This window comes from Rattus norvegicus, chromosome 7 (assembly GCF_021556685.1).
Source record: "Rattus norvegicus strain SHRSP/BbbUtx chromosome 7, alternate assembly SHRSP_T2T, whole genome shotgun sequence".
In the NCBI taxonomy this organism is placed as follows: Eukaryota; Metazoa; Chordata; class Mammalia; order Rodentia; family Muridae; genus Rattus; species Rattus norvegicus.
This window is the reverse complement of record NC_141540.1, coordinates 16,289,960-16,313,239: the sequence shown is the minus strand read 5'-3', so window position 1 is coordinate 16,313,239 and position 23,280 is coordinate 16,289,960. Positions and strand designations below refer to the sequence as shown.

General features: G+C 44.7%; 1 long non-coding RNA gene across 7 annotated transcripts in view; it reads left to right on the top strand.

Annotated features, from left to right (window-relative positions):
* LOC148004462 (uncharacterized) overlaps positions 1-23,280 on the top strand; it is a 38,086-nt gene continuing 14,806 nt past the window's right edge. For all 7 annotated transcript variants that reach the window (XR_015624441.1, XR_015624438.1, XR_015624437.1 and 4 more), the window contains exon 1: positions 1-97. This is a non-coding gene — a long non-coding RNA (uncharacterized LOC148004462). The remainder of the gene's footprint in view (positions 98-23,280) is intronic.

The window sequence follows — 23,280 nt, the reverse complement described above, 5'->3', positions numbered from 1 at the left end:
AGGAAAGAGAGAGGAGGAGGAGCCAGGAAGGAAGATGGAGATAGAGGATGATGATGATTCCCACCCAGGTGGTCTAGGTCAATTTTATCTTGTCTAGGTGGGTGGTTTCTATCTTTATGAGTTGCCAGTGAATTTATTCTGTGGATGCATTGTAAGTTGAGAATTTAACCTATAAATCTAATTGTTAAACTACACATTCCTAGAGCTTTGATCTTACCGGGCTACGGGGGATGTAAGCCAAGTTCCCAGCGGGCAGAGAGACAACCTGTCTCAGTTCTGGAAGTCATGCTGGGCTATAGAATGCCTGGGGCTAGCATGTGGTGCCAAGCTAGAATGGCCCACAGCATGAGTTATGCGTGTGTATATGTGTGTGTGTGTGTGTGTGTGTGTGTGTGTGTGTGTGTCAGGTGTGGTAACTACTGCCCAGGGGACCACGCAGAGAGAGCTGCTAAAAGGGAGACGCCGGGAGTGGGCAACCTGCGGACTGTGTGGCAGAGTAGCACCTGGAGTTCGTGGGAACTGATAGAAAACATTCCTTTTTTAATTTTTACCACAACACTGGTATGGTTCCTTCTCACTAGGATCGGATCCCATGAAGAGCCAGGTCTCCAATACACACTTCCGGATATTTCACACCCCCAGGTAGCACAGAAAAAGTGGTCGCCCCCTCCCCCCACTGAGCCTGCTGCCAGCTTCTCCCATATTGGGGGCACACATATCTGGGGGTTTCTCACAGGATACTCCTCAACTTTGAGTGTCTGCAACCTAAGCCCCTCCCTGCAAGGCTGCTTCTGGGGCATGGTTTAGATTCGAAAGTCCCTTGTCCCCACATTCAGGTAATCCCTCCCTCTGTGTCTCTAGGGTGGGGATATCCCAAGAGTCCAGGTCCTTTGCTAACTTACAGAGATCAAAGACAAGGTCCGGCCACCAGGTATAAGGCAGGTGTTCCTCTGTAGTGGACCAAACTACATCCCCAATGGCTGAGAGTACTTGCCAAGTCACTTTGGTAGGGTTGTATGGGGGTGCTGAGGCTCAGCGTGGGAAGGAAGATACACCATAGCCGTCCTATGGCTTCTCTGGCCTTGCAGAAGGGTGGGAGGTCTTGAGCTTGAGGGGGTGCTCGGGTCTGCTATTCAGTTGGCGTCAGCTGCAGGTGCTGGTTTATGTGAGTCACGTGAACCCATCCACTTTGACAGCAGTCAGGTGGTCCACAACACCAGGGACAGTCCTTTCCATGTTGCTTCCAAGTTTTCAGCACGAAGCCTCTTAACATATACCCAGTCTCCAACTTGGCACTTGTGTGGAATATCTGGGGTACCTGTGTCATACAGGGTACTCAGTTTAGGCTACAATTCCTCATGACTGATCTGGAAAGCTTGCAATCGAGTCATAAGATCCTTGTCAGCCTGAAAAACCACTCTGGGGGTTGGGGGTCAAGGGTGTGGGGAGTCCCATAGAGGATCTCGAAGGGAGTTAGATTGAAATGATAGGGGGTATTTCTGGCCCTAAACAATGCCATGGGAAGGAGCCCCACCCAGTCTGCACCAGTCTCTAAGGACAATTTGGTTAAGTTATCCTTTCAGGGTCTGATTCATCCTTTCTACCTGCCCTGACTTTGGCGACGGTATGCACAATGGAGTTTCCAATCTGTCCTCAGAAACTTACCCACATCCTGGCTTAACCTGAGAAACAAAGGCTGGCCCGTTACCTGAGCCGATGGTGTTAGGCATATCGAGCAAATGTCTCCTCTAATATCTTCTTCACGACTACCTGTATGGTTTCTCTCTCTATGGAGTAGGCGTCTACGCATCCAGAAAAAGTATTTACAAAGACTAGGAGGTACTTATGCCCATATTTTCCTGGTCTGAGTTCAGTAAAATAAACTTCCTCAAATACTCCAGGACGATTACCCCTTAGCCTTTTCCCTGATGGTACCATAGTGGGATGGGCAAGCTTCTGACAAGCTTCCACTTTCTACCTATCATGTCTGCTAGTTTCCCTAAATTTAAAATAACTACGCCCAACCCCTCAATCGCCTGTTCTAGTTTTCTGCTACCAAAATGGGGTTTATCTGTGCATTTGTGTAAGCAGTTCAAGGGCCTGATGTTCTGGTAGGGTGGTTTTTCCCTCTAGTGTCTTCCAATATCCACTTTTGTCCAAATAGTTAGTGGGATGCCCTTTAATCAGCTTAAGCTCATGATCTGTATGTACTCACTTTTGCTGGTCTATCAAGGACCTACAAGTATCTTTGGTTTGATCTTGATGATCTTGCCTTCCGAGGTCAGGAGTCCCCATGGTTCATAAATGGCCCCATGCACATGCGCAGTCACAAAGGCTTACCTGCTGTCTGTGTAAATGTTATTCCTCTTTCCAGTCCTGAGCTCCAAGGCCTTGGTTGAGGCTGATAGTCCTGAGAACTAGGCTTCTTTACAGACAACAGGGGTGTGTTCCAAACAGAGCGGCACTTGCACAGAACCCTCAGTTGTAGCGGTCTGTCAATGTGAGGCTTAATACCTTCTCATGCCTCCCATGACATTGGGTACTGGTGCACTGAGACGGGACCAGCCTGGGTCTTAAGCTCCACATACACAGGGGCCTGTAGTCACACATGTCCTAGCTCGGCCATTTTAGCCAGCCACCAAGCAGCATCCTCTGTCTTTTGGGTTTTGGTCTTAAACAATTTGTATTCATCCTCCAGTCTAATAGTAAGGACTTGGACAGGTTCTCCAACAGGCCCCCTCAATTGAGGGCCCTCGGGAAGGAAGTGGATCTGAGCCCCCATCTTGGAGAGCAAATCTCTTTCGAGCAAGGAATAGGGGCAGTCAAGGATGACCATGGTCCACAACTCTTTGGGTTGTTCATGAATATTGTTTAGTCCCAGTGGCCCCTTGGATTCATGATTTTTTGCTGGACACTGGTCTGCAGCCTGGAGGAGGGCCAAGTGTTGGGCTCCAGTATCCACCAAGAATTGGGTGGGTTTCCCCTCCACTTTCAAGGTTACCTTGGGCTCAGGGAGGAGGTCAGAACCTTGTTTTCCCCCGGGCTAACACCATCACCATTTGGGGGTGCTTTTCCCAAGGCCTGAGATTTCCTGCTCCCAGCTTCTGTTTGTTAGGGCACTCTCGGGCCCAGTGGCCCCTCTCCTCACAATATGCACCCTGGTTCTTTTCAAGGGTTTTCCTGTCTCTCTTTGTTTTGAGTCTCTTTTCTCTGCTTTCCCCAACTACTGCAGCCAAAATTCTCTGTAAATTCCTTTCCTGTCACTTTTCTTTTCTCATCTCCCTTTCATCTTCTTCCTTTCTTTTTCTCTGCTCCTTTTCTGTCTACATGGTAGACTTTTTCAGCAACCTGTACTAAGTCCCTCAATGACTTATCGTGTAATCCCTCTAGCCTCTGAAGCTTTTTCCTGATAGCTCTACTAGCCTGGTCTGTAAAAGCCATAGTCACATAGCTTTGTGCTCCTCGATGCAGGGGTCATAGGGTGTATATTGGTGGAATGCCTCCATGAGCCACTCTAGAAAGACAGCAGGCGACTCATCAGATCCCTGTTTAACCTCATGTACTTTGGTCAAATTTGTGGGCTGCTGGGCAGCTGCCTTGAGACCTGCCAACAGGGCCTGGTGTAGACCTTCAGGTGATCCTTACCTTCTGCCTATTAAAGTCCCAGCCAGGTCTAGTCAGAGGAAACCCGCTGTCAATGACAACCTGGTCAATCCATGGTGACCCTGTGTCTGAGAGGACACTCTTTCTGGCTTCCTGCATCGTCCTCTCTCACTCTTGGGTCATGAAGAGCACTCATGAGTGGTTGGATATCATCCCAGGTAGGCTGATGAGTAAATAAAATTGTGTCAAAGAGATTAAGCCCCTTGGGGTTATCTGAAAAGGGGGTAGGGGGTGTTTGGACTTCCAGTTGTACAAGTCAACTGAAGGGAAAGGCCAATATTGTATGGCCTGATTATCATCTTCCTTTAGGGGCCCATAGGCTCGGAGAGGGAGGGCCACTGTTGTATCAGGTGAAGTGGCCCTTTTGTTCCAGGTCTCCATGGCTGGCCTGGTTCTGAGGGCCTCTCCCCACCTTCTCCCTTTGCTGGGGCTGGAGGAAAGGGCCACTATGGCCAATGACTTGATTATATATAACCTAATCCCAGTACTGGAAGCTTTATATGGTGACAAGAGATGGCCAGTTGGGAATCTGTCTCCTCCATTATTTGGTGATTTCATTCAGGCTGCCTTTATATATATGTGTGTGTGTGTGTGTGTGTGTGTGTGTGTGTGTGTGTGCGTGTGTGTGTGTATGTGTACTCTATTAGGTTTCCATATTACCTAATTAAGTGGTCCTTAATTTTATCTGTCTCTCCCCCCTTTTCCCCTTTACCCACGTCCCTGCTTGACCCTCCCATTTCAGTTTTCCCATCCGTACACACCTATCCTATTTCCCTTTGCTAATAAGATCTGGACCCACAGTCCCTCACTCTAAACCTAACTTCTGTCATTCTACGTATTGTAGCTTGGTTATCATTGACGTAACAGGAGATTTCTGCATATATTTTTGTCTTTCTGAGTTACCTCACTCAGGATGATTTTTTTTTTTTTTGTTCCACCTGAAAGGACCTAACTCGTTCCCTTTTAGAACAGGCAGCCAATGTTAGACCTTAAGTCTCAATTTCCCGAAGAAGCAAGCTAGGCTCCTCAGGAGAGCCACAGACACTGGGTCAATAGCGACCCTGACACTTGACAGAGAGGGAGGACAAGCCAGGAGCTGAGTCAGTTCCTGGGTCATCTGGTCGAGAGAGATAATGAGCCCTGAATTGAGACAGTTCCTGAAATTTCTTTAATGCCTGACCAAAAATGGTAAAGCTAATATATCGACCAATCAGAAACTGTACTAATGTAACTGCCACAACCTTAGCCAATCATGTCAGAGATTACCTAACATTCCAGAAATTTCCCTTAGCCCTGCATAAAAAGAGGCTGTGAGCTCCTCTCATTTTGATGAATGGTTGATCCCCGAATGCTGGTTGTTTCTGCAGAATAAATGCTCTTTGCCATTGCAAACTATTTGAGTCTGGGGTCTTCCTTCAGTGACTCTTGGACCTGAGCACGTCCATTTGCCTGCAGATTTCATAATGTCATTTAAAAACATTCATTCATTCTTCTCTCATATACTACATCCTGACCAGTCTCCCGTCTTTCCACTCCTCCCAATCATCATCCTGTTCCTCACCACCTCCTCTCTCCCAGATTCACTGCTTCTCTGTTTCCTTTCAGAAAAGAGCAGGCCTTCCAGGGCTGTCAGATGAGCATAATGAGAGGTACTGAGACTAGTTACAAACCTTCACGTCAAGGCTGGACAAGGCAATCTCTGGTAGGAGAAAAAGGGTCCCAAGAGCAGGCAGAAGAGTCAGAGATACTCGCTTCTACTCTCAGGAGTCCCACAAACAGACCAAGGTAAACGACCACAGCAGGAATGCAGAGGACCCAGCACAGATCTGTTTGGGATCCCCGATTGCTGCTCTGTAAGCCCCTATGAAGCCTATTCAGTTGATTCTGTGGGATGTGTTCTCCTGGTGTCCTTTATCCCTCTGGCTCCTACAATCCTTTCTCCCCTCTTCAGGGTTTTTGAGCTCTGCCTAATGTTTGTGTAGCATCTTTCCATGTGATCCCATTGGTTGGTAGGTGAAGCTTCTCTGGTGATGATCGGGCTGGGGACCAATCTATGAGTGTAGCAGAATGTCATTAGGAATCATTTCATTGACTTGTTTTTTGTTTTTCTTTTCGGCTGTCATGTTTGGTTCTACCCTAGGTCTCTCAGCCATCCAACTTTTGGTTCTTGCCCATGCAAGCAGTGTCAGGCCTGTGCTTCCTCTCATGGCTTGGGCCTCAAGTTAGAGCAGTCATTGGTTGGCCACTCCCACAAATTGTGAACCACCATTCCCCCCAGCACATCTTGCAGGCAGGGCAGATTTTGACAGAGGTCAAAGGTTCTGTGGCTGCCTTGGTGTCCTAGTCCTATTGTTATGCCCAGTTATCGAGAACCCCAGGAGACCTCCATAAATTCCAGGGACACCAATGTAATATACAAAGAGAGTTTTTATTATGTGAGCCGGAACCTAGTTTGCTGTTTTACCTGCTGCACAGGTTAGGAGAGTGACCCCCAAGCCTAGGGGTTTGAGATATGTATAGGAGGATACATGAATTGGGGCTCTTGGCCCCTGGCGTTACATGATTGGGTAGGGGGAAAAGAGGAGTGCTGTTTTTCAAGCCTGATAGCATTCGTTTAGACAGGGAGGCAGAATTCTGCAGCTGGAAAAAGACTTTTTCGACCTGGGAAGAAATAACTTATTTCCATATTAGAGACCAGCGTGCTTTTATAACGCGGTCACGGCTGCCCGAGAATACTGGGCTTTATCACTTCAAGGATACCAACTCCTGCCTCCTTCAAAGGTCAGAGCCGTCTGCCCTGGGAGAGTGCTGTCCCAAAAGGATAACAGTATTCGGGCACCAGATTGGACTCTCTTTTGTCTGCCTCTTCAAAGGCCAGAAGCATTGCTCTGGCCCCACAGGGTCAGGAAAGGGAGAGATGATGTTAACTGCTCTGGCTCCAAGCAGAGGCAGGAGAGTGCAGGATGAGGGCACTCAGAGATGAGGGCAGGCTTCCTATGTTTCTTCACTATACCACTGGGACCTTTGCTGTTACCGAACATGGCTGGTTCAAGCTACATATTCTCTGTTACCAAGCTCTCCTTCATATATTACAGGAAGTTTCTACAACCCTAGTTTTCTACATTGTCCCCTAAAGTGCCCTTGCTATTCCAATTGTCTCTCCCCATACTTTATCCCTCTGTCTCTCCCTACCCAACCTGATCCCCACTGTGTAACTTTAATTTTTTTTCATGGTCTACTTTTATTGATGCTACTTAAATGCTTTAATCTCCCTTCTAGCCCACCGCACACCAGAGGTATTGGAAAAAGAAAGGATACAGGGGAACGGGACCTGTTTAGAAAGGCTTCTTTGGAGCAATTCCCATCTTCATTGTCTGGAAATTGGTAGTTCGGTTCACAGCATCGGCAGCTCAATCTACTTGAAAACATTTCACAGATACACTAGCCGTCAAGTTCGGGAGAGTTGGGATAGCAAACAGGAAAAAAGCAGAGATGGCACTAGCTAGCAGAGGCAGTCAGGCCTCAGCCTCGGCAGGGGTCAGCAGCAGGAGGGACAGCAGGAGAAGTTCTCTGCTGTGCTTCTCTCAGGAAAGATCAGCGAAGATATGAGACCAACAAGCACTGTACAGCTAGCTCCGTAAACAAGACAAGCTCAGCCTCAGCCACTGTCTATCGAGTCCTTTTTATTTTATTTTTTAAAGATTTATTTACTTATTTATTATATGTAAGTACACTGTCGCTGTCCTCAGACACACCAGAAGAGGGCATCAGATCCCATTACAGATGGTTGTGAACCACCATGTGGTTGCTGGGATTTGAACTCAGGACCTCTGGAAGAGCAGTCAGTGCTCTTAACCGCTGAGCCATCTCTCTCCAGCCCTCGAGTCTTTTTTATACTCTCTCCAAACATCATGTGCCCTCCATGGGTTTTGCCTCAGCCCGGGTTCGTGCAGGTGGCAAGAAACTGCAGCACACCACCAGAAGTTTTTTGGCGAGTTTTTCTATGGAGTCCTGACAAATGGAGCTCAACTACACAATGTAAGACAGACCCAGTAGATACATGCATGTCGTTAGCAAAGAGTCCTTCATCACGTGTCTTTCACATGCTTGCTTTAGCAGAACATCCTTTTTCCTGTGTCTGCTGAAGCTAAAAGGTCCTTCATGAGTCTGCCTTAGCCTTTTACCTGTGTCCACTTCAGCTAAAAGTTCCTTTATGTATTTGCCCCAGCAAAACACCATCCAACACAACTGACTGTCCAAAGAACCCTTAAGTTTCCACTTTACTCCTGATCATTCCTGTTTCCACCCTCATGCATCCCCTGTCAACCTGCAAAATCTTTTCTAGTTCCCTTTCCCAGAGAGATTCAATGATCTTCCCTAGAGTCTCCTTGTTACTTATCCTCTCTGGGTTGTATCCTGATTATCCTTTGCTTAACAGCTAATATCCACTTAATTCATGAATACATGCAAAGTACCTTAGGGGCTTTCACCAGTTTTGTACCCACCCACCTCGGGGCAAGGCTAGGCCAGGTTCCATTCTCCACTCACAGGAACATTCTAGAGTAGAAAATTCTCAGAATGTACTGACTGATCCTTGTTAGCCAATAGATTTAAAGGCTAATATGCTTAGCCAAGAAGTTTGAACTGTAACCTTGCTGAGGTAACCTGTGCCCCTAAAAAGTATTAAAACTGTTTGTAATAGCCATTCAGGGTCACCTTCTAGTCACTCGCCATGAGGGGCTGATTGAGGGTCAACCCTGAAGCACCAGAAACTCTTGCATTTGCATAGAACCCCATTCTCCTGTCTCACTTGGGGGGAGGGGGGATCTCCCGGTAGTTAAGACTCACTTTGAGTCTTACACATGCTGTGTTGGTTTTTCTGGGTCTGACCAAGCCAGTTCAGTCAGTCAACAGGGTCTTTTTTTTTTTTTTTGATTTTTTTTTTTTTTATTAACTTGAGTATTTCTTATATACATTTCGAGTGTTATTCCCTTTCCCGGTATCTGGGCAAACATCCCCCTCCCCCCTCCCCTTCCTTATGGGTGTTCCCCTCCCAACCCTCCCCCCATTGCCGCCCTCCCCCCACCAGTCTAGTTCACTGGGGGTTCAGTCTTAGCAGGACCCAGGGCTTCCCCTTCCACTGGTGCTCTTACTAGGATATTCATTGCTACCTATGAGGTCAGAGTCCAGGGTCAGTCCATGTATAGTCTTTAGTTCGTGGCTTAGTCCCTGGAAGCTCTGGTTGCTTGGCATTGTTGTACATATGGGGTCTCGAGCCCCTTCAAGCTCTTCCAGTTCTTTCTCTGATTCCTTCAATGGGGGTTCTATTCTCAGTTCAGTGGTATGCTGCTGGTATTCGCCTCTGTATTTGCTGTATTCTGGCTGTGTCTCTCAGGAGCGATCTACATCCGGCTCCTGTCGGTCTGCACTTCTTTGCTTCATCCATCTTGTCTAATTGGGTGGCTGTATATGTATGGGCCACATGTGGGGCAGGCTCTGAATGGGTGTTCCTTCAGTCTCTGTTTTAATCTTTGCCTCTCTCTTCCCTGCCAAGGGTATTCTTGTTCCCCTTTTAAAGAAGGAGTGAAGCATTCACGTTTTGATCATCCGTCTTGAGTTTCATTTGTTCTAGGCATCTAGGGTAATTCAAGCATTTGGGCTAATAGCCACTTATCAATGAGTGCATACCATGTATGTCTTTCTGTGATTGGGTTAGCTCACTCAGGATGATGTTTTCCAGTTCCAACCATTTGCCTACGAATTTCATAAAGCCGTTGTTTTTGATAGCTGAGTAATATTCCATTGTTTAGATGTACCACATTTTCTGTATCCATTCCTCTGTTGAAGGGCATCTGGGTTCTTTCCAGCTTCTGGCTATTATAAATAAGGCTGCAATGAACATAGTGGAGCATGTGTCTTTTTTATATGTTGGGGCATCTTTTGGGTATATGCCCAAGAGAGGTATAGCTGGATCCTCAGGCAGTTCAATGTCCAATTTTCTGAGGATCCTCCAGACTGATTTCCAGAATGGTTGTACCAGTTTGCAACCCCACCAACAATGGAGGAGTGTTCCTCTTTCTCCGCATCCTCGCCAGCATCTGCTGTCCCCTGAGTTCTTGATCTTAGCCATTCTCACTGGTGTGAGGTGAAATCTCAGGGTTGTTTTGATTTGCATTTCCCTTATGACTAAAGATGTTGAACATTTCTTTAGGTGTTTCTCAGCCATTCGGCATTCCTCAGCTGTGAATTCTTTGTTTAGCTCTGAGCCCCATTTTTTAATAGGGTTATTTGTTTCCCTGCGGTCTAACTTCTTGAGTTCTTTGTATATTTTGGATATAAGGCCTCTATCTGTTGTAGGATTGGTAAAGATCTTTTCCCAATCTGTTGGTTGCCGTTTTGTCCTAACCACAGTGTCCTTTGCCTTACAGAAGCTTTGCAGTTTTATGAGATCCCATTTGTCGATTCTTGACCTTAGAGCATAAGCCATTGGTGTTTTGTTCAGGAAATTTTTTCCAGTGCCCCTGTGTTCCAGATGCTTCCCTAGTTTTTCTTCTATTAGTTTGAGTGTGTCTGCTTTGATGTGGAGGTCCTTGATCCACTTGGACTTAAGCTTTGTACAGGGTGATAAGCATGGATCGATCTGCATTCTTCTACATGTTGACCTCCAGTTGAACCAGCACCATTTGCTGAAAATGCTATCTTTTTTCCATTGGATGGTTTTGGCTCCTTTGTCAAAAATCAAGTGACCATAAGTATGTGGGTTCATTTCTGGGTCTTCAATTCTATTCCATTGGTCTATCTGTCTGTCTCTGTACCAATACTATGCAGTTTTTATCACTATTGCTCTGTAATACTGCTTGAGTTCAGGGATAGTGATTCCCCCTGAAGTCCTTTTATTGTTGAGGATAGCTTTAGCTATCCTGGGTTTTTTGTTATTCCAGATGAATTTGCAAATTGTTCTGTCTAACTCTTTGAAGAATTGGATTGGTATTTTGATGGGGATTGCATTGAATCTGTAGATCGCTTTTGGTAAAATGGCCATTTTTACTATATTAATCCTGCCAATCCATGAGCATGGGAGATCTTTCCATCTTCTGAGGTCTTCTTCAATTTCCTTCTTCAGTGTCTTGAAGTTCTTATTGTACAGATCTTTTACTTGCTTGGTTAAAGTCACACCGAGGTACTTCATATTATTTGGGTCTATTATGAAGGGTGTCGTTTCCCTAATTTCTTTCTCGGCTTGTTTCTCTTTTGTATAGAGGAAGGCAACTGATTTATTTGAGTTAATTTTATACCCAGCCACTTTGCTGAAGTTGTTTATCAGCTTTAGTAGTTCTCTGGTGGAACTTTTGGGATCACTTAAATATACTATCATGTCATCTGCAAATAGTGATATTTTGACCTCTTCTTTTCCGATCTGTATCCCCTTGACCTCCTTTTGTTGTCTGATTGCTCTGGCTAGAACTTCAAGAACTATATTGAATAAGTAGGGAGAGAGTGGGCAGCCTTGTCTAGTCCCTGATTTTAGTGGGATTGCTTCAAGTTTCTCTCCATTTAGTTTAATGTTAGCAACTGGTTTGCTGTATATGGCTTTTACTATGTTCAGGTATGGGCCTTGAATTCCTATTCTTTCCAGGACTTTTATCATGAAGGGGTGTTGAATTTTGTCAAATGCTTTCTCAGCGTCTAATGAAATGATCATGTGGTTCTGTTCTTTCAGTTTGTTTATATAATGGATCACGTTGATGGTTTTCCGTATATTAAACCATCCCTGCATGCCTGGGATGAAGCCTACTTGGTCATGGTGGATGATTGTTTTGATGTGCTCTTGGATTCGGTTTGCCAGAATTTTGTTGAGTATTTTTGCATCGATATTCATAAGGGAAATTGGTCTGAAGTTCTCTTTCTTTGTTGTGTCTTTGTGTGGTTTAGGTATAAGAGTAATTGTGGCTTCGTAGAAGGTATTCGGTAGTGATCCATCTGTTTCAATTTTGTGGAATAGTTTGGATAATATTGGTATGAGGTCTTCTATGAAGGTTTGGTAGAATTCTGCACTAAACCCGTCTGGACCTGGGCTCTTTTTGGTTGGGAGACCTTTAATGACTGCTTCTATTTCCTTAGGAGTTATGGGGTTGTTTAACTGGTTTATCTGTTCCTGATTTAACTTCGGTACCTGGTATCTGTCTAGGAAATTGTCCATTTCCTGAAGATTTTCAAGTTTTGTTGAATATAGGTTTTTATAGTAAGATCTGATGATTTTTTGAATTTCCTCTGAATCTGTTGTTATGTCTCCCTTTTCATTTCTGATTTTGTTAATTTGGACGCACTCTCTGTGTCCTCTCATTAGTCTGGCTAAGGGTTTATCTATCTTGTTGATTTTCTCAAAGAACCAACTTTTGGTTCTGTTGATTCTTTCTATGGTCCTTTTTGTTTCTACTTGGTTGATTTCAGCTCTGAGTTTGATTATTTCCTGCCTTCTACTCCTCCTGGGTGTATTTGCTTCTTTTTGTTCTAGATCTTTTAGGTGTGCTGTCAAGCTGCTGACATATGCTCTTTCCTGTTTCTTTCTGCAGGCACTCAGCGCTATGAGTTTTCCTCTTAGCACAGCTTTCATTGTGTCCCATAAGTTTGGGTATGTTGTACCTTCATTTTCATTACATTTTAAAAAGTCTTTAATTTCTTTCTTTATTTCTTCCTTGACCAGGTTATCATTGAGTAGAGCATTGTTCAATTTCCAAGTATATGTGGGCATTCTTCCTTGATTGTTATTGAAGACCAGTTTTAGGCCGTGGTGGTCTGATAGCACGCATGGGATTATTTCTATCTTTCTGTACCTGTTGAGGCCCGTTTTTTGACCAATTATATGGTCAGTTTTGGAGAAAGTACCATGAGGAGCTGAGAAGAAGGTATATCCTTTTGCTTTAGGATAGAATGTTCTATAAATATCCGTTAAGTCCATTTGGCTCATGACTTCTCTTAGTCTGTCTACATCTCTGTTTAATTTCTGTTTCCATGATCTGTCCATTGATGAGAGTGGGGTGTTGAAATCTCCCACTATTATTGTGTGAGGTGCAATGTGTGTTTTGAGCTTTAGTAAGGTTTCTTTTACATATGTAGGTGCCCTTGTATTTGGGGCATAGATATTTAGGATTGAGAGTTCATCTTGGTGGATTTTTCCTTTGATGAATATGAAGTGTCCTTCCTTATCTTTTTTGATGACTTTTAGTTGAAAATTGATTTTATTTGATATTAGAATGGCTACTCCAGCTTGCTTCTTCTGACCATTTGCTTGGAAAATTGTTTTCCAGCCTTTCACTCTGAGGTAATGTCTGTCTTTGTCTCTGAGGTGTGTTTCCTGTAGGCAGCAGAATGCAGGGTCCTCGTTGCGTATCCAGTTTGTTAATCTATGTCTTTTTATTGGGGAGTTGAGGCCATTGATGTTGAGAGATATTAAGGAATAGTGATTATTGCTTCCCGTTATATTCATATTTGGATGTGAGGTTATGTTTGTGTGCTTTCATTCTCTTTGTTTTGTTGCCAAGACGATTAGTTTCTTGCTTCTTCTAGGGTATAGCTTGCCTCCTTATGTTGGGCTTTACCATTTATTATCCTTTGTAGTGCTGGATTTGTAGAAAGACATTGTGTAAATTTGGTTTTGTCATGGAATATCTTGGTTTCTCCATCTATGTTAATTGAGAGTTTTGCAGGATACAGTAACCTGGGCTGGCATTTGTGTTCTCTTAGGGTCTGTATGACATCAGTCCAGGATCTTCTGGCCTTCATAGTTTCTGGCGAGAAGTCTGGTGTGATTCTGATAGGTCTGCCTTTATATGTTACTTGACCTTTTTCCCTTACTGCTTTTAATATTCTTTCTTTATTTTGTGCGTTTGGTGTTTTGACTATTATGTGACGGGAGGTGTTTCTTTTCTGGTCCAATCTATTTGGAGTTCTGTAGGCTTCTTGTATGCCTATGGGTATCTCTTTTTTTAGGTTAGGGAAGTTTTCTTCTATGATTTTGTTGAAGATATTTACTGGTCCTTTGAGCTGGGAGTCTTCACTCTCTTCTATACCTATTATCCTTAGGTTTGATCTTCTCATTGAGTCCTGGATTTCCTGTATGTTTTGGACCAGTAGCTTTTTCCGCTTTACATTATCTTTGACAGTTGAGTCAATGATTTCTAGGGAATCTTCTGCTCCTGAGATTCTCTCTTCCATCTCTTGTATTCTGTTGGTGAGGCTTGTATCTATAGCTCCTTGTCTCTTCTTTTGGTTTTCTATATCCAGGGTTGTTTCCATGTGTTCTTTCTTGATTGCTTCTATTTCCATTTTTAGTTCCTTCAACTGTTTGATTGTGTTTTCCTGGAATTCTTTCAGGGATTTTTGCGATTCTTTCAGGGATTTTTGCGATTCCTCTCTGTAGGCTTCTACTTGTTTATTAATGTTTTCCTGTGTTTCCGTAAGGGAGTTCTTCATGTCTTTCTTGAAGTCCTCCAGCATCATGATCAAATATGATTTTGAATAGATCTTGCTTTTCTGGTGTGTTTGGATATTCCATGTTTGTTTTGGTGGGAGAATTGGGCTCCGATGATGCCATGTAGTCTTGGTTTCTGTTGCTTGGGTTCCTGTGCTTGCCTCTCGCCATCAGATTATCTCTAGTGTTACTTTGTTCTGCTATTTCTGACAGTGGCTAGACTGTCCTATAAGCCTGTGTGTCAGGAGTGCTGTAGACCTGTTTTCCTCTCTTTCAGTCAGTTATGGGGACAGAGTGTTCTGCTTTCGGGCGTGTAGTTTTCCTCTCTACAGGTCTTCAGCTGTTCCTGTGGGCCTGTGTCTTGAGTTCACCAGGTAGCTTTCTTGCAGCAGAAAGGTTGGTCTTACCTGTGGTCCTGAGGCTCAAGTTCGCTCGCGGGGTGCTGCCCACGGGCTCTCTGTGGCGGCAGCAACCAGGAATACCTGCGCCGCCCCTTCCGGGAGCTTCAGTGCACCAGGGTTCCAGATGGCCTTTGGTGTTTTCCTCTGGCGTCTGAGATGTGTATGCAGAGTGCAGTCTCTTCTGGTTTCCCAGGCATGTCTGCCTCTCTGAGGGTTTAGCTCTCCCTCCCACGGGATTTGGGTGCAGAGAACTGTTTATCCGGTCTGTTTCCTTCAGGGTCCGGCGGTGTCTCAGGCAGGTGTCCTGCCGCTCCTGGGCCCTCCCCCACGGGAGCCCAGAGGCCTTATACAGTTTCCTCTTGGGCCAGGGATGTGGGCAGGGGTGGGCAGTGTTGGTGGTCTCTTCCGCTCTGCAGCCTTAGGAGTGCCCACCTGACCAGGCGGTGAGGTCTCTTTCCCACAGGGTCTGGGAGCAGAGAGCTGCTGCGGGCCGGGATCCGCAGGTGTGGGACTTCCGGTAAACACAGGATGTGCCCGGTCCTAGAGGAATTCTGCCTCTGTGTCCCGATTTCACCAGGCAGCTTTCTTGCCTCAGACAAGTTGGTCTTACCTGTGGTCCCGAGGCTCAAGTTCGCTCGAGGGGTGCTGCCCACGGGCTCTCTGTGGCGGCAGCCAGTCAACAGGGTCTTAAGGGCAGGACTGAACATTAAAGAAAGAAAAGACAATCAGACAACATTATAACACGACTCTTCCTGGGTTGAAGCTGACGCTGAAGAGGGTTTATTTTTTTATCCAGTCTGCCTTTTTATCATTTTAGGTACATAAAAAGAATACGGTCAGTCCCAAGGCATAAACAAAGTAGTCAAGGAACAAACAAGGCATAAACAGAGTAGTTAAGGAACAAACAAAGCATAAACAAGGGTCCCATGACTACTGTATTCAGGGTCTTAACAAGACCCATGAAAATACAGAGAACACATTCTCAGCTGTCTTCATCTTGACCCTACTTCCTTGTCCTAGGCCTTTGTCAGATTCCTGCCAAATTCCTGGAAGGTGGCACCAAGAGCTCTCCACAAGGGTCTGGATTACCTCAGGATGTTTTTTTCTAGTTTCGCCCATTTGCCTGCAAATTCCATGATGGCATTTTTTTTTCCCTGAACAACTGAGTAATACTCCATTGTATGCCACATTTTCTTTATCCATTCTTCTGTTGAAGGATATCTAGGTTGTGTTCAGTTCCTGACTGTTATGAATATAGCAGCACTGAACGTGGTTGAGCAAGTGTCGTTGAGGTAGGATGAAGTGTCTTATGCCGAGGTCTGGATCTTGAGGTAGATTGATTCTGTCTGAGGATCTTTCTGAGGAATTGGCACACTATTTTCCATAGTGGCTGTTCAATCTGCATTCCCACTAACAATAGAGGAGTTAACTTGTGTTATTGATCTTAGGATTCTGACAGGTTTAAGATGGATTGAGTCAGTTTGATACTCATTTTGATGATGACTAAAGATGTTGGATATTTTTTAAAATTTAAATCTATCTATCTATCTATTTATTTATTTATTATATCCCAAGTGCTGCCCCCTCCAGGCCTTCCCTCACAGAGTCCCCTCTTCTTCTCCTCTAGAGGATGGGGCTCCCCTGGATAATCCCCAACACTAGCATTTCAACTCTCTGTAGGATTAGCTGTATCCTCTCCCACTAAGGCCAGACAAGGCAGCTCTGCTGGGGAACAGATACCACAGTCAGGCTATAGCTTTAGCGAGAGCCTCCACTCAAGTTGTTGGGGGCTGATCTGCACGTCTGCTACATATGTGTTGGGGGCTTGTTTCAGCCAGTATATGTTCCTTGGTTGGCGGCTCAGTCTTTGAGAGCTCGCAGGGGTCTGGGTTAGTTGACTCTGTTGGTTTTCTTGTGGGGTTCTCATCCCCTTCAGGACCTTCAATTCTTCCCACAGCTCTTCCATAAGAGTCCCTGACCTCCGTCCATTGTTTGGCTGTGGGTATCTGCGTCTGTTTCAGTCAGCTGTTGGGTAGAGCCTCTCAGAGAACTAAGCTGGGCTCCTGTCTGCAACCGTTACAGAGTATCATTAGTGCTGTAAGACCGGAAGTGAGTCTTAACTACCGGGAGACTCCCCCAGGTGAGACAGGGAAATGGAGCTCCATGCAAACACAAGAGGTTTATTTTCCTGTGTGTTGTAATCGACCTTCAATCAGCCCCTTGTGGCAAGTGACTAGAAGGCGACCCCGAGTGGCTATAACAAGCAGTTTTTATACTCAGGTTGTATCAGCAAGGTTACAGTTTAAACTGATTGGCTAAGCATATTGACCTTTGAATCTATTGGCTAACAAGTATGGGCAGATTGTGATATGCATTCGAACTCTATCTAGGACCAGAGGGTCAGGTGACTATCAGTCAGTACGTTCTGCAGTTTTTCAAGAACGTCTCTGCTCTTCAAGAACTGTGGGTGGAGGGGCTGGGGATTTAGCTCAGTGGTAGAGCGCTTGCCTAGGAAGCGCAAGGCCATGGGTTCGGTCCCCAGCTCCGAAAAAAAGAAAAAAGAAAAAAAAAAAAAGAACTGTGGGTGGAGAATGGAACTTGGCCTAGCCTTGACACGAGGCAGGTGTAGGCTGGCGAAAGCCCCTCCGGTCCTTCAGTATCAGGGATTGGTGCTTGCACATTGGATGGGTTTCAAGTTGGGCTGGTTATTTATTGGCCACTCCTTCAGTCTCTGCTCCCTCGTTGTCCCTGAATTTCTTTTTTCTTAATTTTATTTTTCTTAGATATTTTATGTATTTGCATTTCAAGTGTTATCCCCTTCCCCCATCCCATATCCCCTACGCCCTCCCCCTGCTTCTTCGAGGATGCTCCCACTCTCACCCACCCCCTCCCACCTTAATGCTCTGGCATTCCCCTACACTGGGGAAATGAGCCTTCACAGGACCAAGGGCTTTTCCTCCTGCTGATGCTGGACAATGGCATCCTCTGCTACATATGCGGCTGGAGTCATGGGTCCCTCCATGTGTGCTCTTTGGTTGGTGGTTTAGTCCCTGGGAATTCTGGGGTGTTTGGCTAGTTGATATTGTTGTTCTCCCTGTGGGGTTGCAAACCCCTTCGGCTCTTCTGTCTTTTCTCTAACTCCTCCATTGGAGTCCCCTTGTTCAGTCCAATGGTTAGCTGCAAACATCCTCATCTGTATCAGTAGGGCTCTGGCAGAGCCTCTCAGGAGAAATGCATATCAGGCTCCTGTCAGCAAGCACTTCTTGGTATTAGCAATAATGACTGGGTTTGGTGGCTGCATATGGGATGGATCCACAGGTGAGGCAGTCTCCGGATGACCTTTTCTTCAGTCCCTGATCCACTCTTTGTCCCTGTGTTTCCTCCCATGAGTATTTTGTTCTCCCTTCTAAGAAGGTCTGAAGCATCCACATTTTGGTTTTCCTTCTTCTTGAGCTTCATATGGTCTGCGAATTTTTTCTTAGATATTCCAAGCTTTTGGGCTAATATTCACTTATCAGTGTGTTCTTTTCTGACTGGGTTACCTCACTCAGGATGATATTTTCTAGTTCTATTCATTTGCCTAAGAATTTCATGTAGTCATTGTTTTTAATAGTGGAGTAATTCTCCATTATGTAAATGTACCATATTTTCTGTATCCATCCCTCCATTGAAGGACATCTGGTTTTTTTTTCCAGCTTCTGGCTATTATAAATAAGGATGCTATGAACATAGTAGTGTATGTGTCCTTGTCATATGTTGGAGCATCTTTTGGATATATGACCAGTAGTGGTATAGCTTGGGTCCTCAGGTAGTGCTATGTGCAAATTTCTGAGGAGCCACCAGACTGGTTTTGAAGGACCCTAGGGGCTTTTGTCAGCCTTACACCCATCACCTCAGGTCAAGATTAGGCCAAGTACCAATTTCCTGCCTCCGATCAAGGCTAGGCCAAGTTCCATTCTCCACCCACAGTTCTTGAGGAGCAGGAACATTCTTGAAAAACTGCAGAACATATTGACTGATAGTCATCTGGCCCTCTGGTCCTAGATAGAGTTCGAATGCATATCACAATCTGCCCATACTTGCTAGCCAATAGATTCAAAGGTCAATATGCTTAGCCAATCAGTTCAAACTGTAACCTTGCTGATGTAACCTCTACCCCTAAAAAGTATAAAAACTGCTTGTTATAGCCATTTGGGGTCACTTTCTAGTCACTTGCCACAAGGAGCTGATTGAGGGTCCATCCTGACGCACTGTTTACATCGAACTCTGTTCTCATGTCTCACTTGGGGGCGTCCCCCTGTAGTTAAGACTCACTTTTGAGCCTTATAATTTCCAGAGTGGTTGTACCAGCTTGCAATCCCACCAACAACGGAGGAGTGTTCCTATTTCTCCGCATCCTCGCCAGCATCTGCTGTCACCTCCCGAATTTCTTTTAGACAGGGCAAATTTTGTGGGCAGACTGGTGTCCTTATCCCTCCGTTGGGGATCCTGCCTGGCTACAGGAGACGGCCTCTTCAGGTTCTGTGTCCCCACTGTTACGCACCTTGACTAAGGTAACTCACGTTGACTCCTGGAAGTCTCTTCCATCCCAGGTTTCTGGGACTTCCTAGAGATTCCTCTGCCCCTTCCCACCCTGCCCCTGCAGCTATAGATTTCCATTCATTCTCCTGGCCCTCTGAGCCACTTTCCTGTCTCTTCTCACACCTGATTCTGCCCTTCCATTTCTCTCTGCCTCCTATCACCATGCTCCTCCTCTAAGTGTGACTCAAGCACTTGGGGCTTCCTTCTTGTTTAACTTATTAGGTCTGTGGGGTGTATCATGGGTATTCTGTACTATCTGGCTAATAACCACTTATCAGTGAGTAGACTCCACTCATGTCCTTTTGGGTCTAGGTTACCTCTTTCAGGATGATATTTTCTAGTTCTATCCATTTGCTTGCAAAATTCATGATGTCCTTGCTTTTAAGAGCTGACTAGCATCTCACTGTATAAACTAACTATATTTTCTGAATCCATTCTTCATTTGAGGGACATCTGGATTGTTTCCAGTTTCTAACTATTGCAAATAAGGCCCCTATGAATATAGTGGAGCACGTGCTCTTGTTGTATAGTGGACATCTTTTGGGTATATGCCAAGGAGTGGTATAGCTGGATCTTCAGATAGAACTATTTCTAGTTTTCTGGGAAGCTGTTAGATTGATTTTCAGAGTGGTTGTACAAGTTTGCAATCCCACCAGCAATGGAAGAGTGGTCCCTTTTCTCCACATCCTCACCAACATGTGCTGTTGCTTGAGCTTTGATCTCAGCCGTTCCTATTGGTATGAGGTGCGATCTCAGAATCATTTTGATTAGCGTTTCCGTGATGACTAAGGATGATGAGTATTTCTTTTAAGTGCCTCTTGGCAATTCACATTTCCTTTGTTGAGAATTCTGTTTAGCTCTGTGCCCCATTTTTTAAATTGGGCTATTTCGTTTCCTGGTGTCTATGTTCTTTATATTGATAAAAACAACCCAAACTCCATTTGTATCCATTTAAGGATCAGGCCTGATTTCAAAAAAGGCTGTAAGGCACCAGCTTCAGGAATAGACCATAAATCCTAGAAACTAAGTCATAAGACACCAGCTTTAGGAACAGACCATAAAATCCAGAACAAGAGCATAAACACCCCTCCCAAAGTACAACCAGGTTAGTGGTCTCTGTTGGTCGTCCTGTAGAGTTCCTATTCCCTTTGGGGCCCTCAGTCTTTCCCCCAACTCTTCCATAAGAGTCCCCAAGCTATCCAATGTTTGGCTGTGAGTCTCTGCATCCGTCTGATGCAGCTGCTAAGTGGAACCTCTCAGAGGACAGTCATGCTAGACCTCTGTCTACAAGCATAACAGAGTATCATTAGTAGTGTCAGAGGATGATTGCCTGTGGGATGGGTTCTAGTTGGGCTGGTTATTGCTTGGCTACTCATTTCCTAATCTATCACCCATCCATGCACTTCTTTTTTTTTTTCCGGAGCTGGGGACCGAACCCATGGCCTTGCACTTGCTGGGCAAGCGTTCTACTACTGAGCTAAATCCCCAACCCCATCCATGCACTTCTTGTAGGCAGGATAAATTTTGGGTTGAAAGCTTTGTGTGTGGGTTGGTGTGCCTATCGTTCCACTGGGGTTCCTGCCTGGCTACAGGAGGTGGCCTCTTCAGATTCCATATCCCCAGTGCTGTGAATCTCGGCTAAGGCCACCCCTGTTGATTCTTGGGAGTCTTTTTTATCCCAGGTATCTGGCAGGTCCTCAAGATGACCCTATTTCCATCCCCATTGCATATTTCCATTCATCCTCACGGCCATCTGGCTATCTCCCCTGTCTCTCCCCACACCTGAGCTCCCTCCTATTCCCCTCCCCATTCCTTCTCCTACCAAGTTCCCGTCTCCATCTGTCTTCTACAACTATTTTACTCCCCTTTTTGAGTGAGTCAATTCCTCATCCTACACTGATAAATTGACTTCTGTTTTGTATACGTGTGAGACCACATATATGCAAAACAAAGTATAAAATTTTCAGTTTGCATACTTTCTGATACTTTGACGTATCCAGTTTTAGACAAGAAATGAGGAAAAGGAAGTGAAATACCTCAGTTATATTGAAGAATTATGTAGTTCATTATGACTTGCATAGGAACACATAATCTTTAGGTGTGTCTTACATGAGCTCAGCCATCTCTAGACTGGAATTCTTGGTCTAGAATAACAACAAAAATGATAAAAATTGAGTTTGTTAAAACAAGAGTCATATTTTCCCATAAATCTTGACCATGGAGTTACATCATAAGGTTCTTGATGGATTGAGAATATCTCATCTCTTGAAAGCTACTGGGACAATTTTAGAGACCATTACATCATGGGTACGTCCACTGTTGCTCTCTTCAGACACACCAGAAGAGGGCATCAGATCCAATTACAGATGGTTGTGAGCCACCATGTGGTTGCTGGAAATAGAACTCAGGACCTCTGGAAGGGCAGTCAGTGCTCTTAACCTCTGAGCCCAGGGTTTAGAATGTTAACAGATCCTCAGGGAGATAGAACTCAAGGGATATCAATAAATGTACTTGAGATTAAGGAAATGGGCTGAGAGATTGTAGTTAATAAATCCCTTGTTTTTTAAAGGATGCTCCCTCAGTCCATTAAGGGGTAGTTCATGTACTCATCTATGCCATTCTGTTTAAATAATAAATAGAAACAATATTTAAGCGCCATACTATGAAAAGGTGGAGAATAACAGTGATGAGCCAGCATTTATTTCCATGTAAAAGTCATTAGACTGCAAATTCTTTGCATTGTAGTTTTTCTCTTTAGATTATCTATTGTCCAGATATTCACCACCAATATATAACTTGTTGATACCTGGTTTGAACAAATGTATTTTTTTTTAAAACAAGAGAACTGCTTTGGTGCGGTATCAAGGGTATAGGAAATTTGAGGAGAAATTGCTGATGGTTATCTTATATCCCATATCTATACTACCCTCAGTTTCCACACATTGCTTTATTTGGGTATGAAGCAAAATTTCTGAACTGATATTGAGTCATCACTATTAAAAGAAAGCCTTATTAGACAAAGATTGAAATTCTATGTGTATAATGTTCATTGTGGGCACCTTTGTACTAACACACCTCAAGGCTACAGAGTCATACACAGTAGAGTCATTGGCATATCTCCTTCCTGTGCTTTTGGGGCTGCTTAGGGTTTGGCAATGGAAACCGAAAGGTATTGCTAAGCTAGTGGTTTTCTAAATATCATCATGCTACCAGGGTAAGTAGTTGGTGAATTCAATTATCTACACGTAGGGAGGTTCTATTTGTATATTTCAATGGTACAACTAGCCATGGATAAAACAATATTAACAGGGGTTGGGGATTTAGCTCAGCGGTAGAGCACTTGCCTAGCAAGCGCAAGGCCCTGGGTTCGGTCCCCAGCTCCGAAAAAAAAAGAAAAAAAAACAATATTAACAGAAAGTTGAGGTTCAGATGCAAACAGGAGACATTATTGATACATTTAAATTAAGTTATTGACCTGCAATTGATGAATTCAGCAGGATCATTGATTTCTCAAGAAATATGGCATAACTTGTTTAGAGTCAGGCAAGGGCATGATAAGGGATACGGACATGAATGCACCGTGGAAAGCATATGTGGTGAGTCGTGTAGACTCTGGTCAAGTTAAAAAAAAGGACAGTCTTCCATTTTAGACATGAGAGTGCTACGCTCTTTTAAGATGGTCATGTCTGGCCTGACTTTATCTGCCCCTTTCCCTTTCTTCTATCATGGTATCTTGAGATGCACTATGCTTGCCTCACCCTAAATGGTTTTCATATAGATAGTTTGGTGTTAGCTGTGTGTAAGTCTCCTCCAGAGGAGATTATCCTTAGGTTCTGCTCAATGTGGGCCCAGATGAAATCATGATGCCCATGGCTGAAGGAGGTCTTCACTTATTCTGCTTATTTCTCATCTGCACGTGAGGCCTCAGATGCAGGAGTAAGTGCTCCAGGGCTCTCAATGGGTGTGAAGAGGCCAGTCAGAGAGGGATTGCAGTGATCCAAGTGGCAATCTCTGCTCTCAGCAAATACAGCATTGCTCTCACGAGCCGTGCATGTTCCTGGTGCACACTGCGGGCGCACCTCCATGGGTCCAGCTTGGCAGACGCTCTCTTAAGATGCTCTTCTCTTGGATTTTATCCGCTGATTCTTGAAGACGCTCTTTATT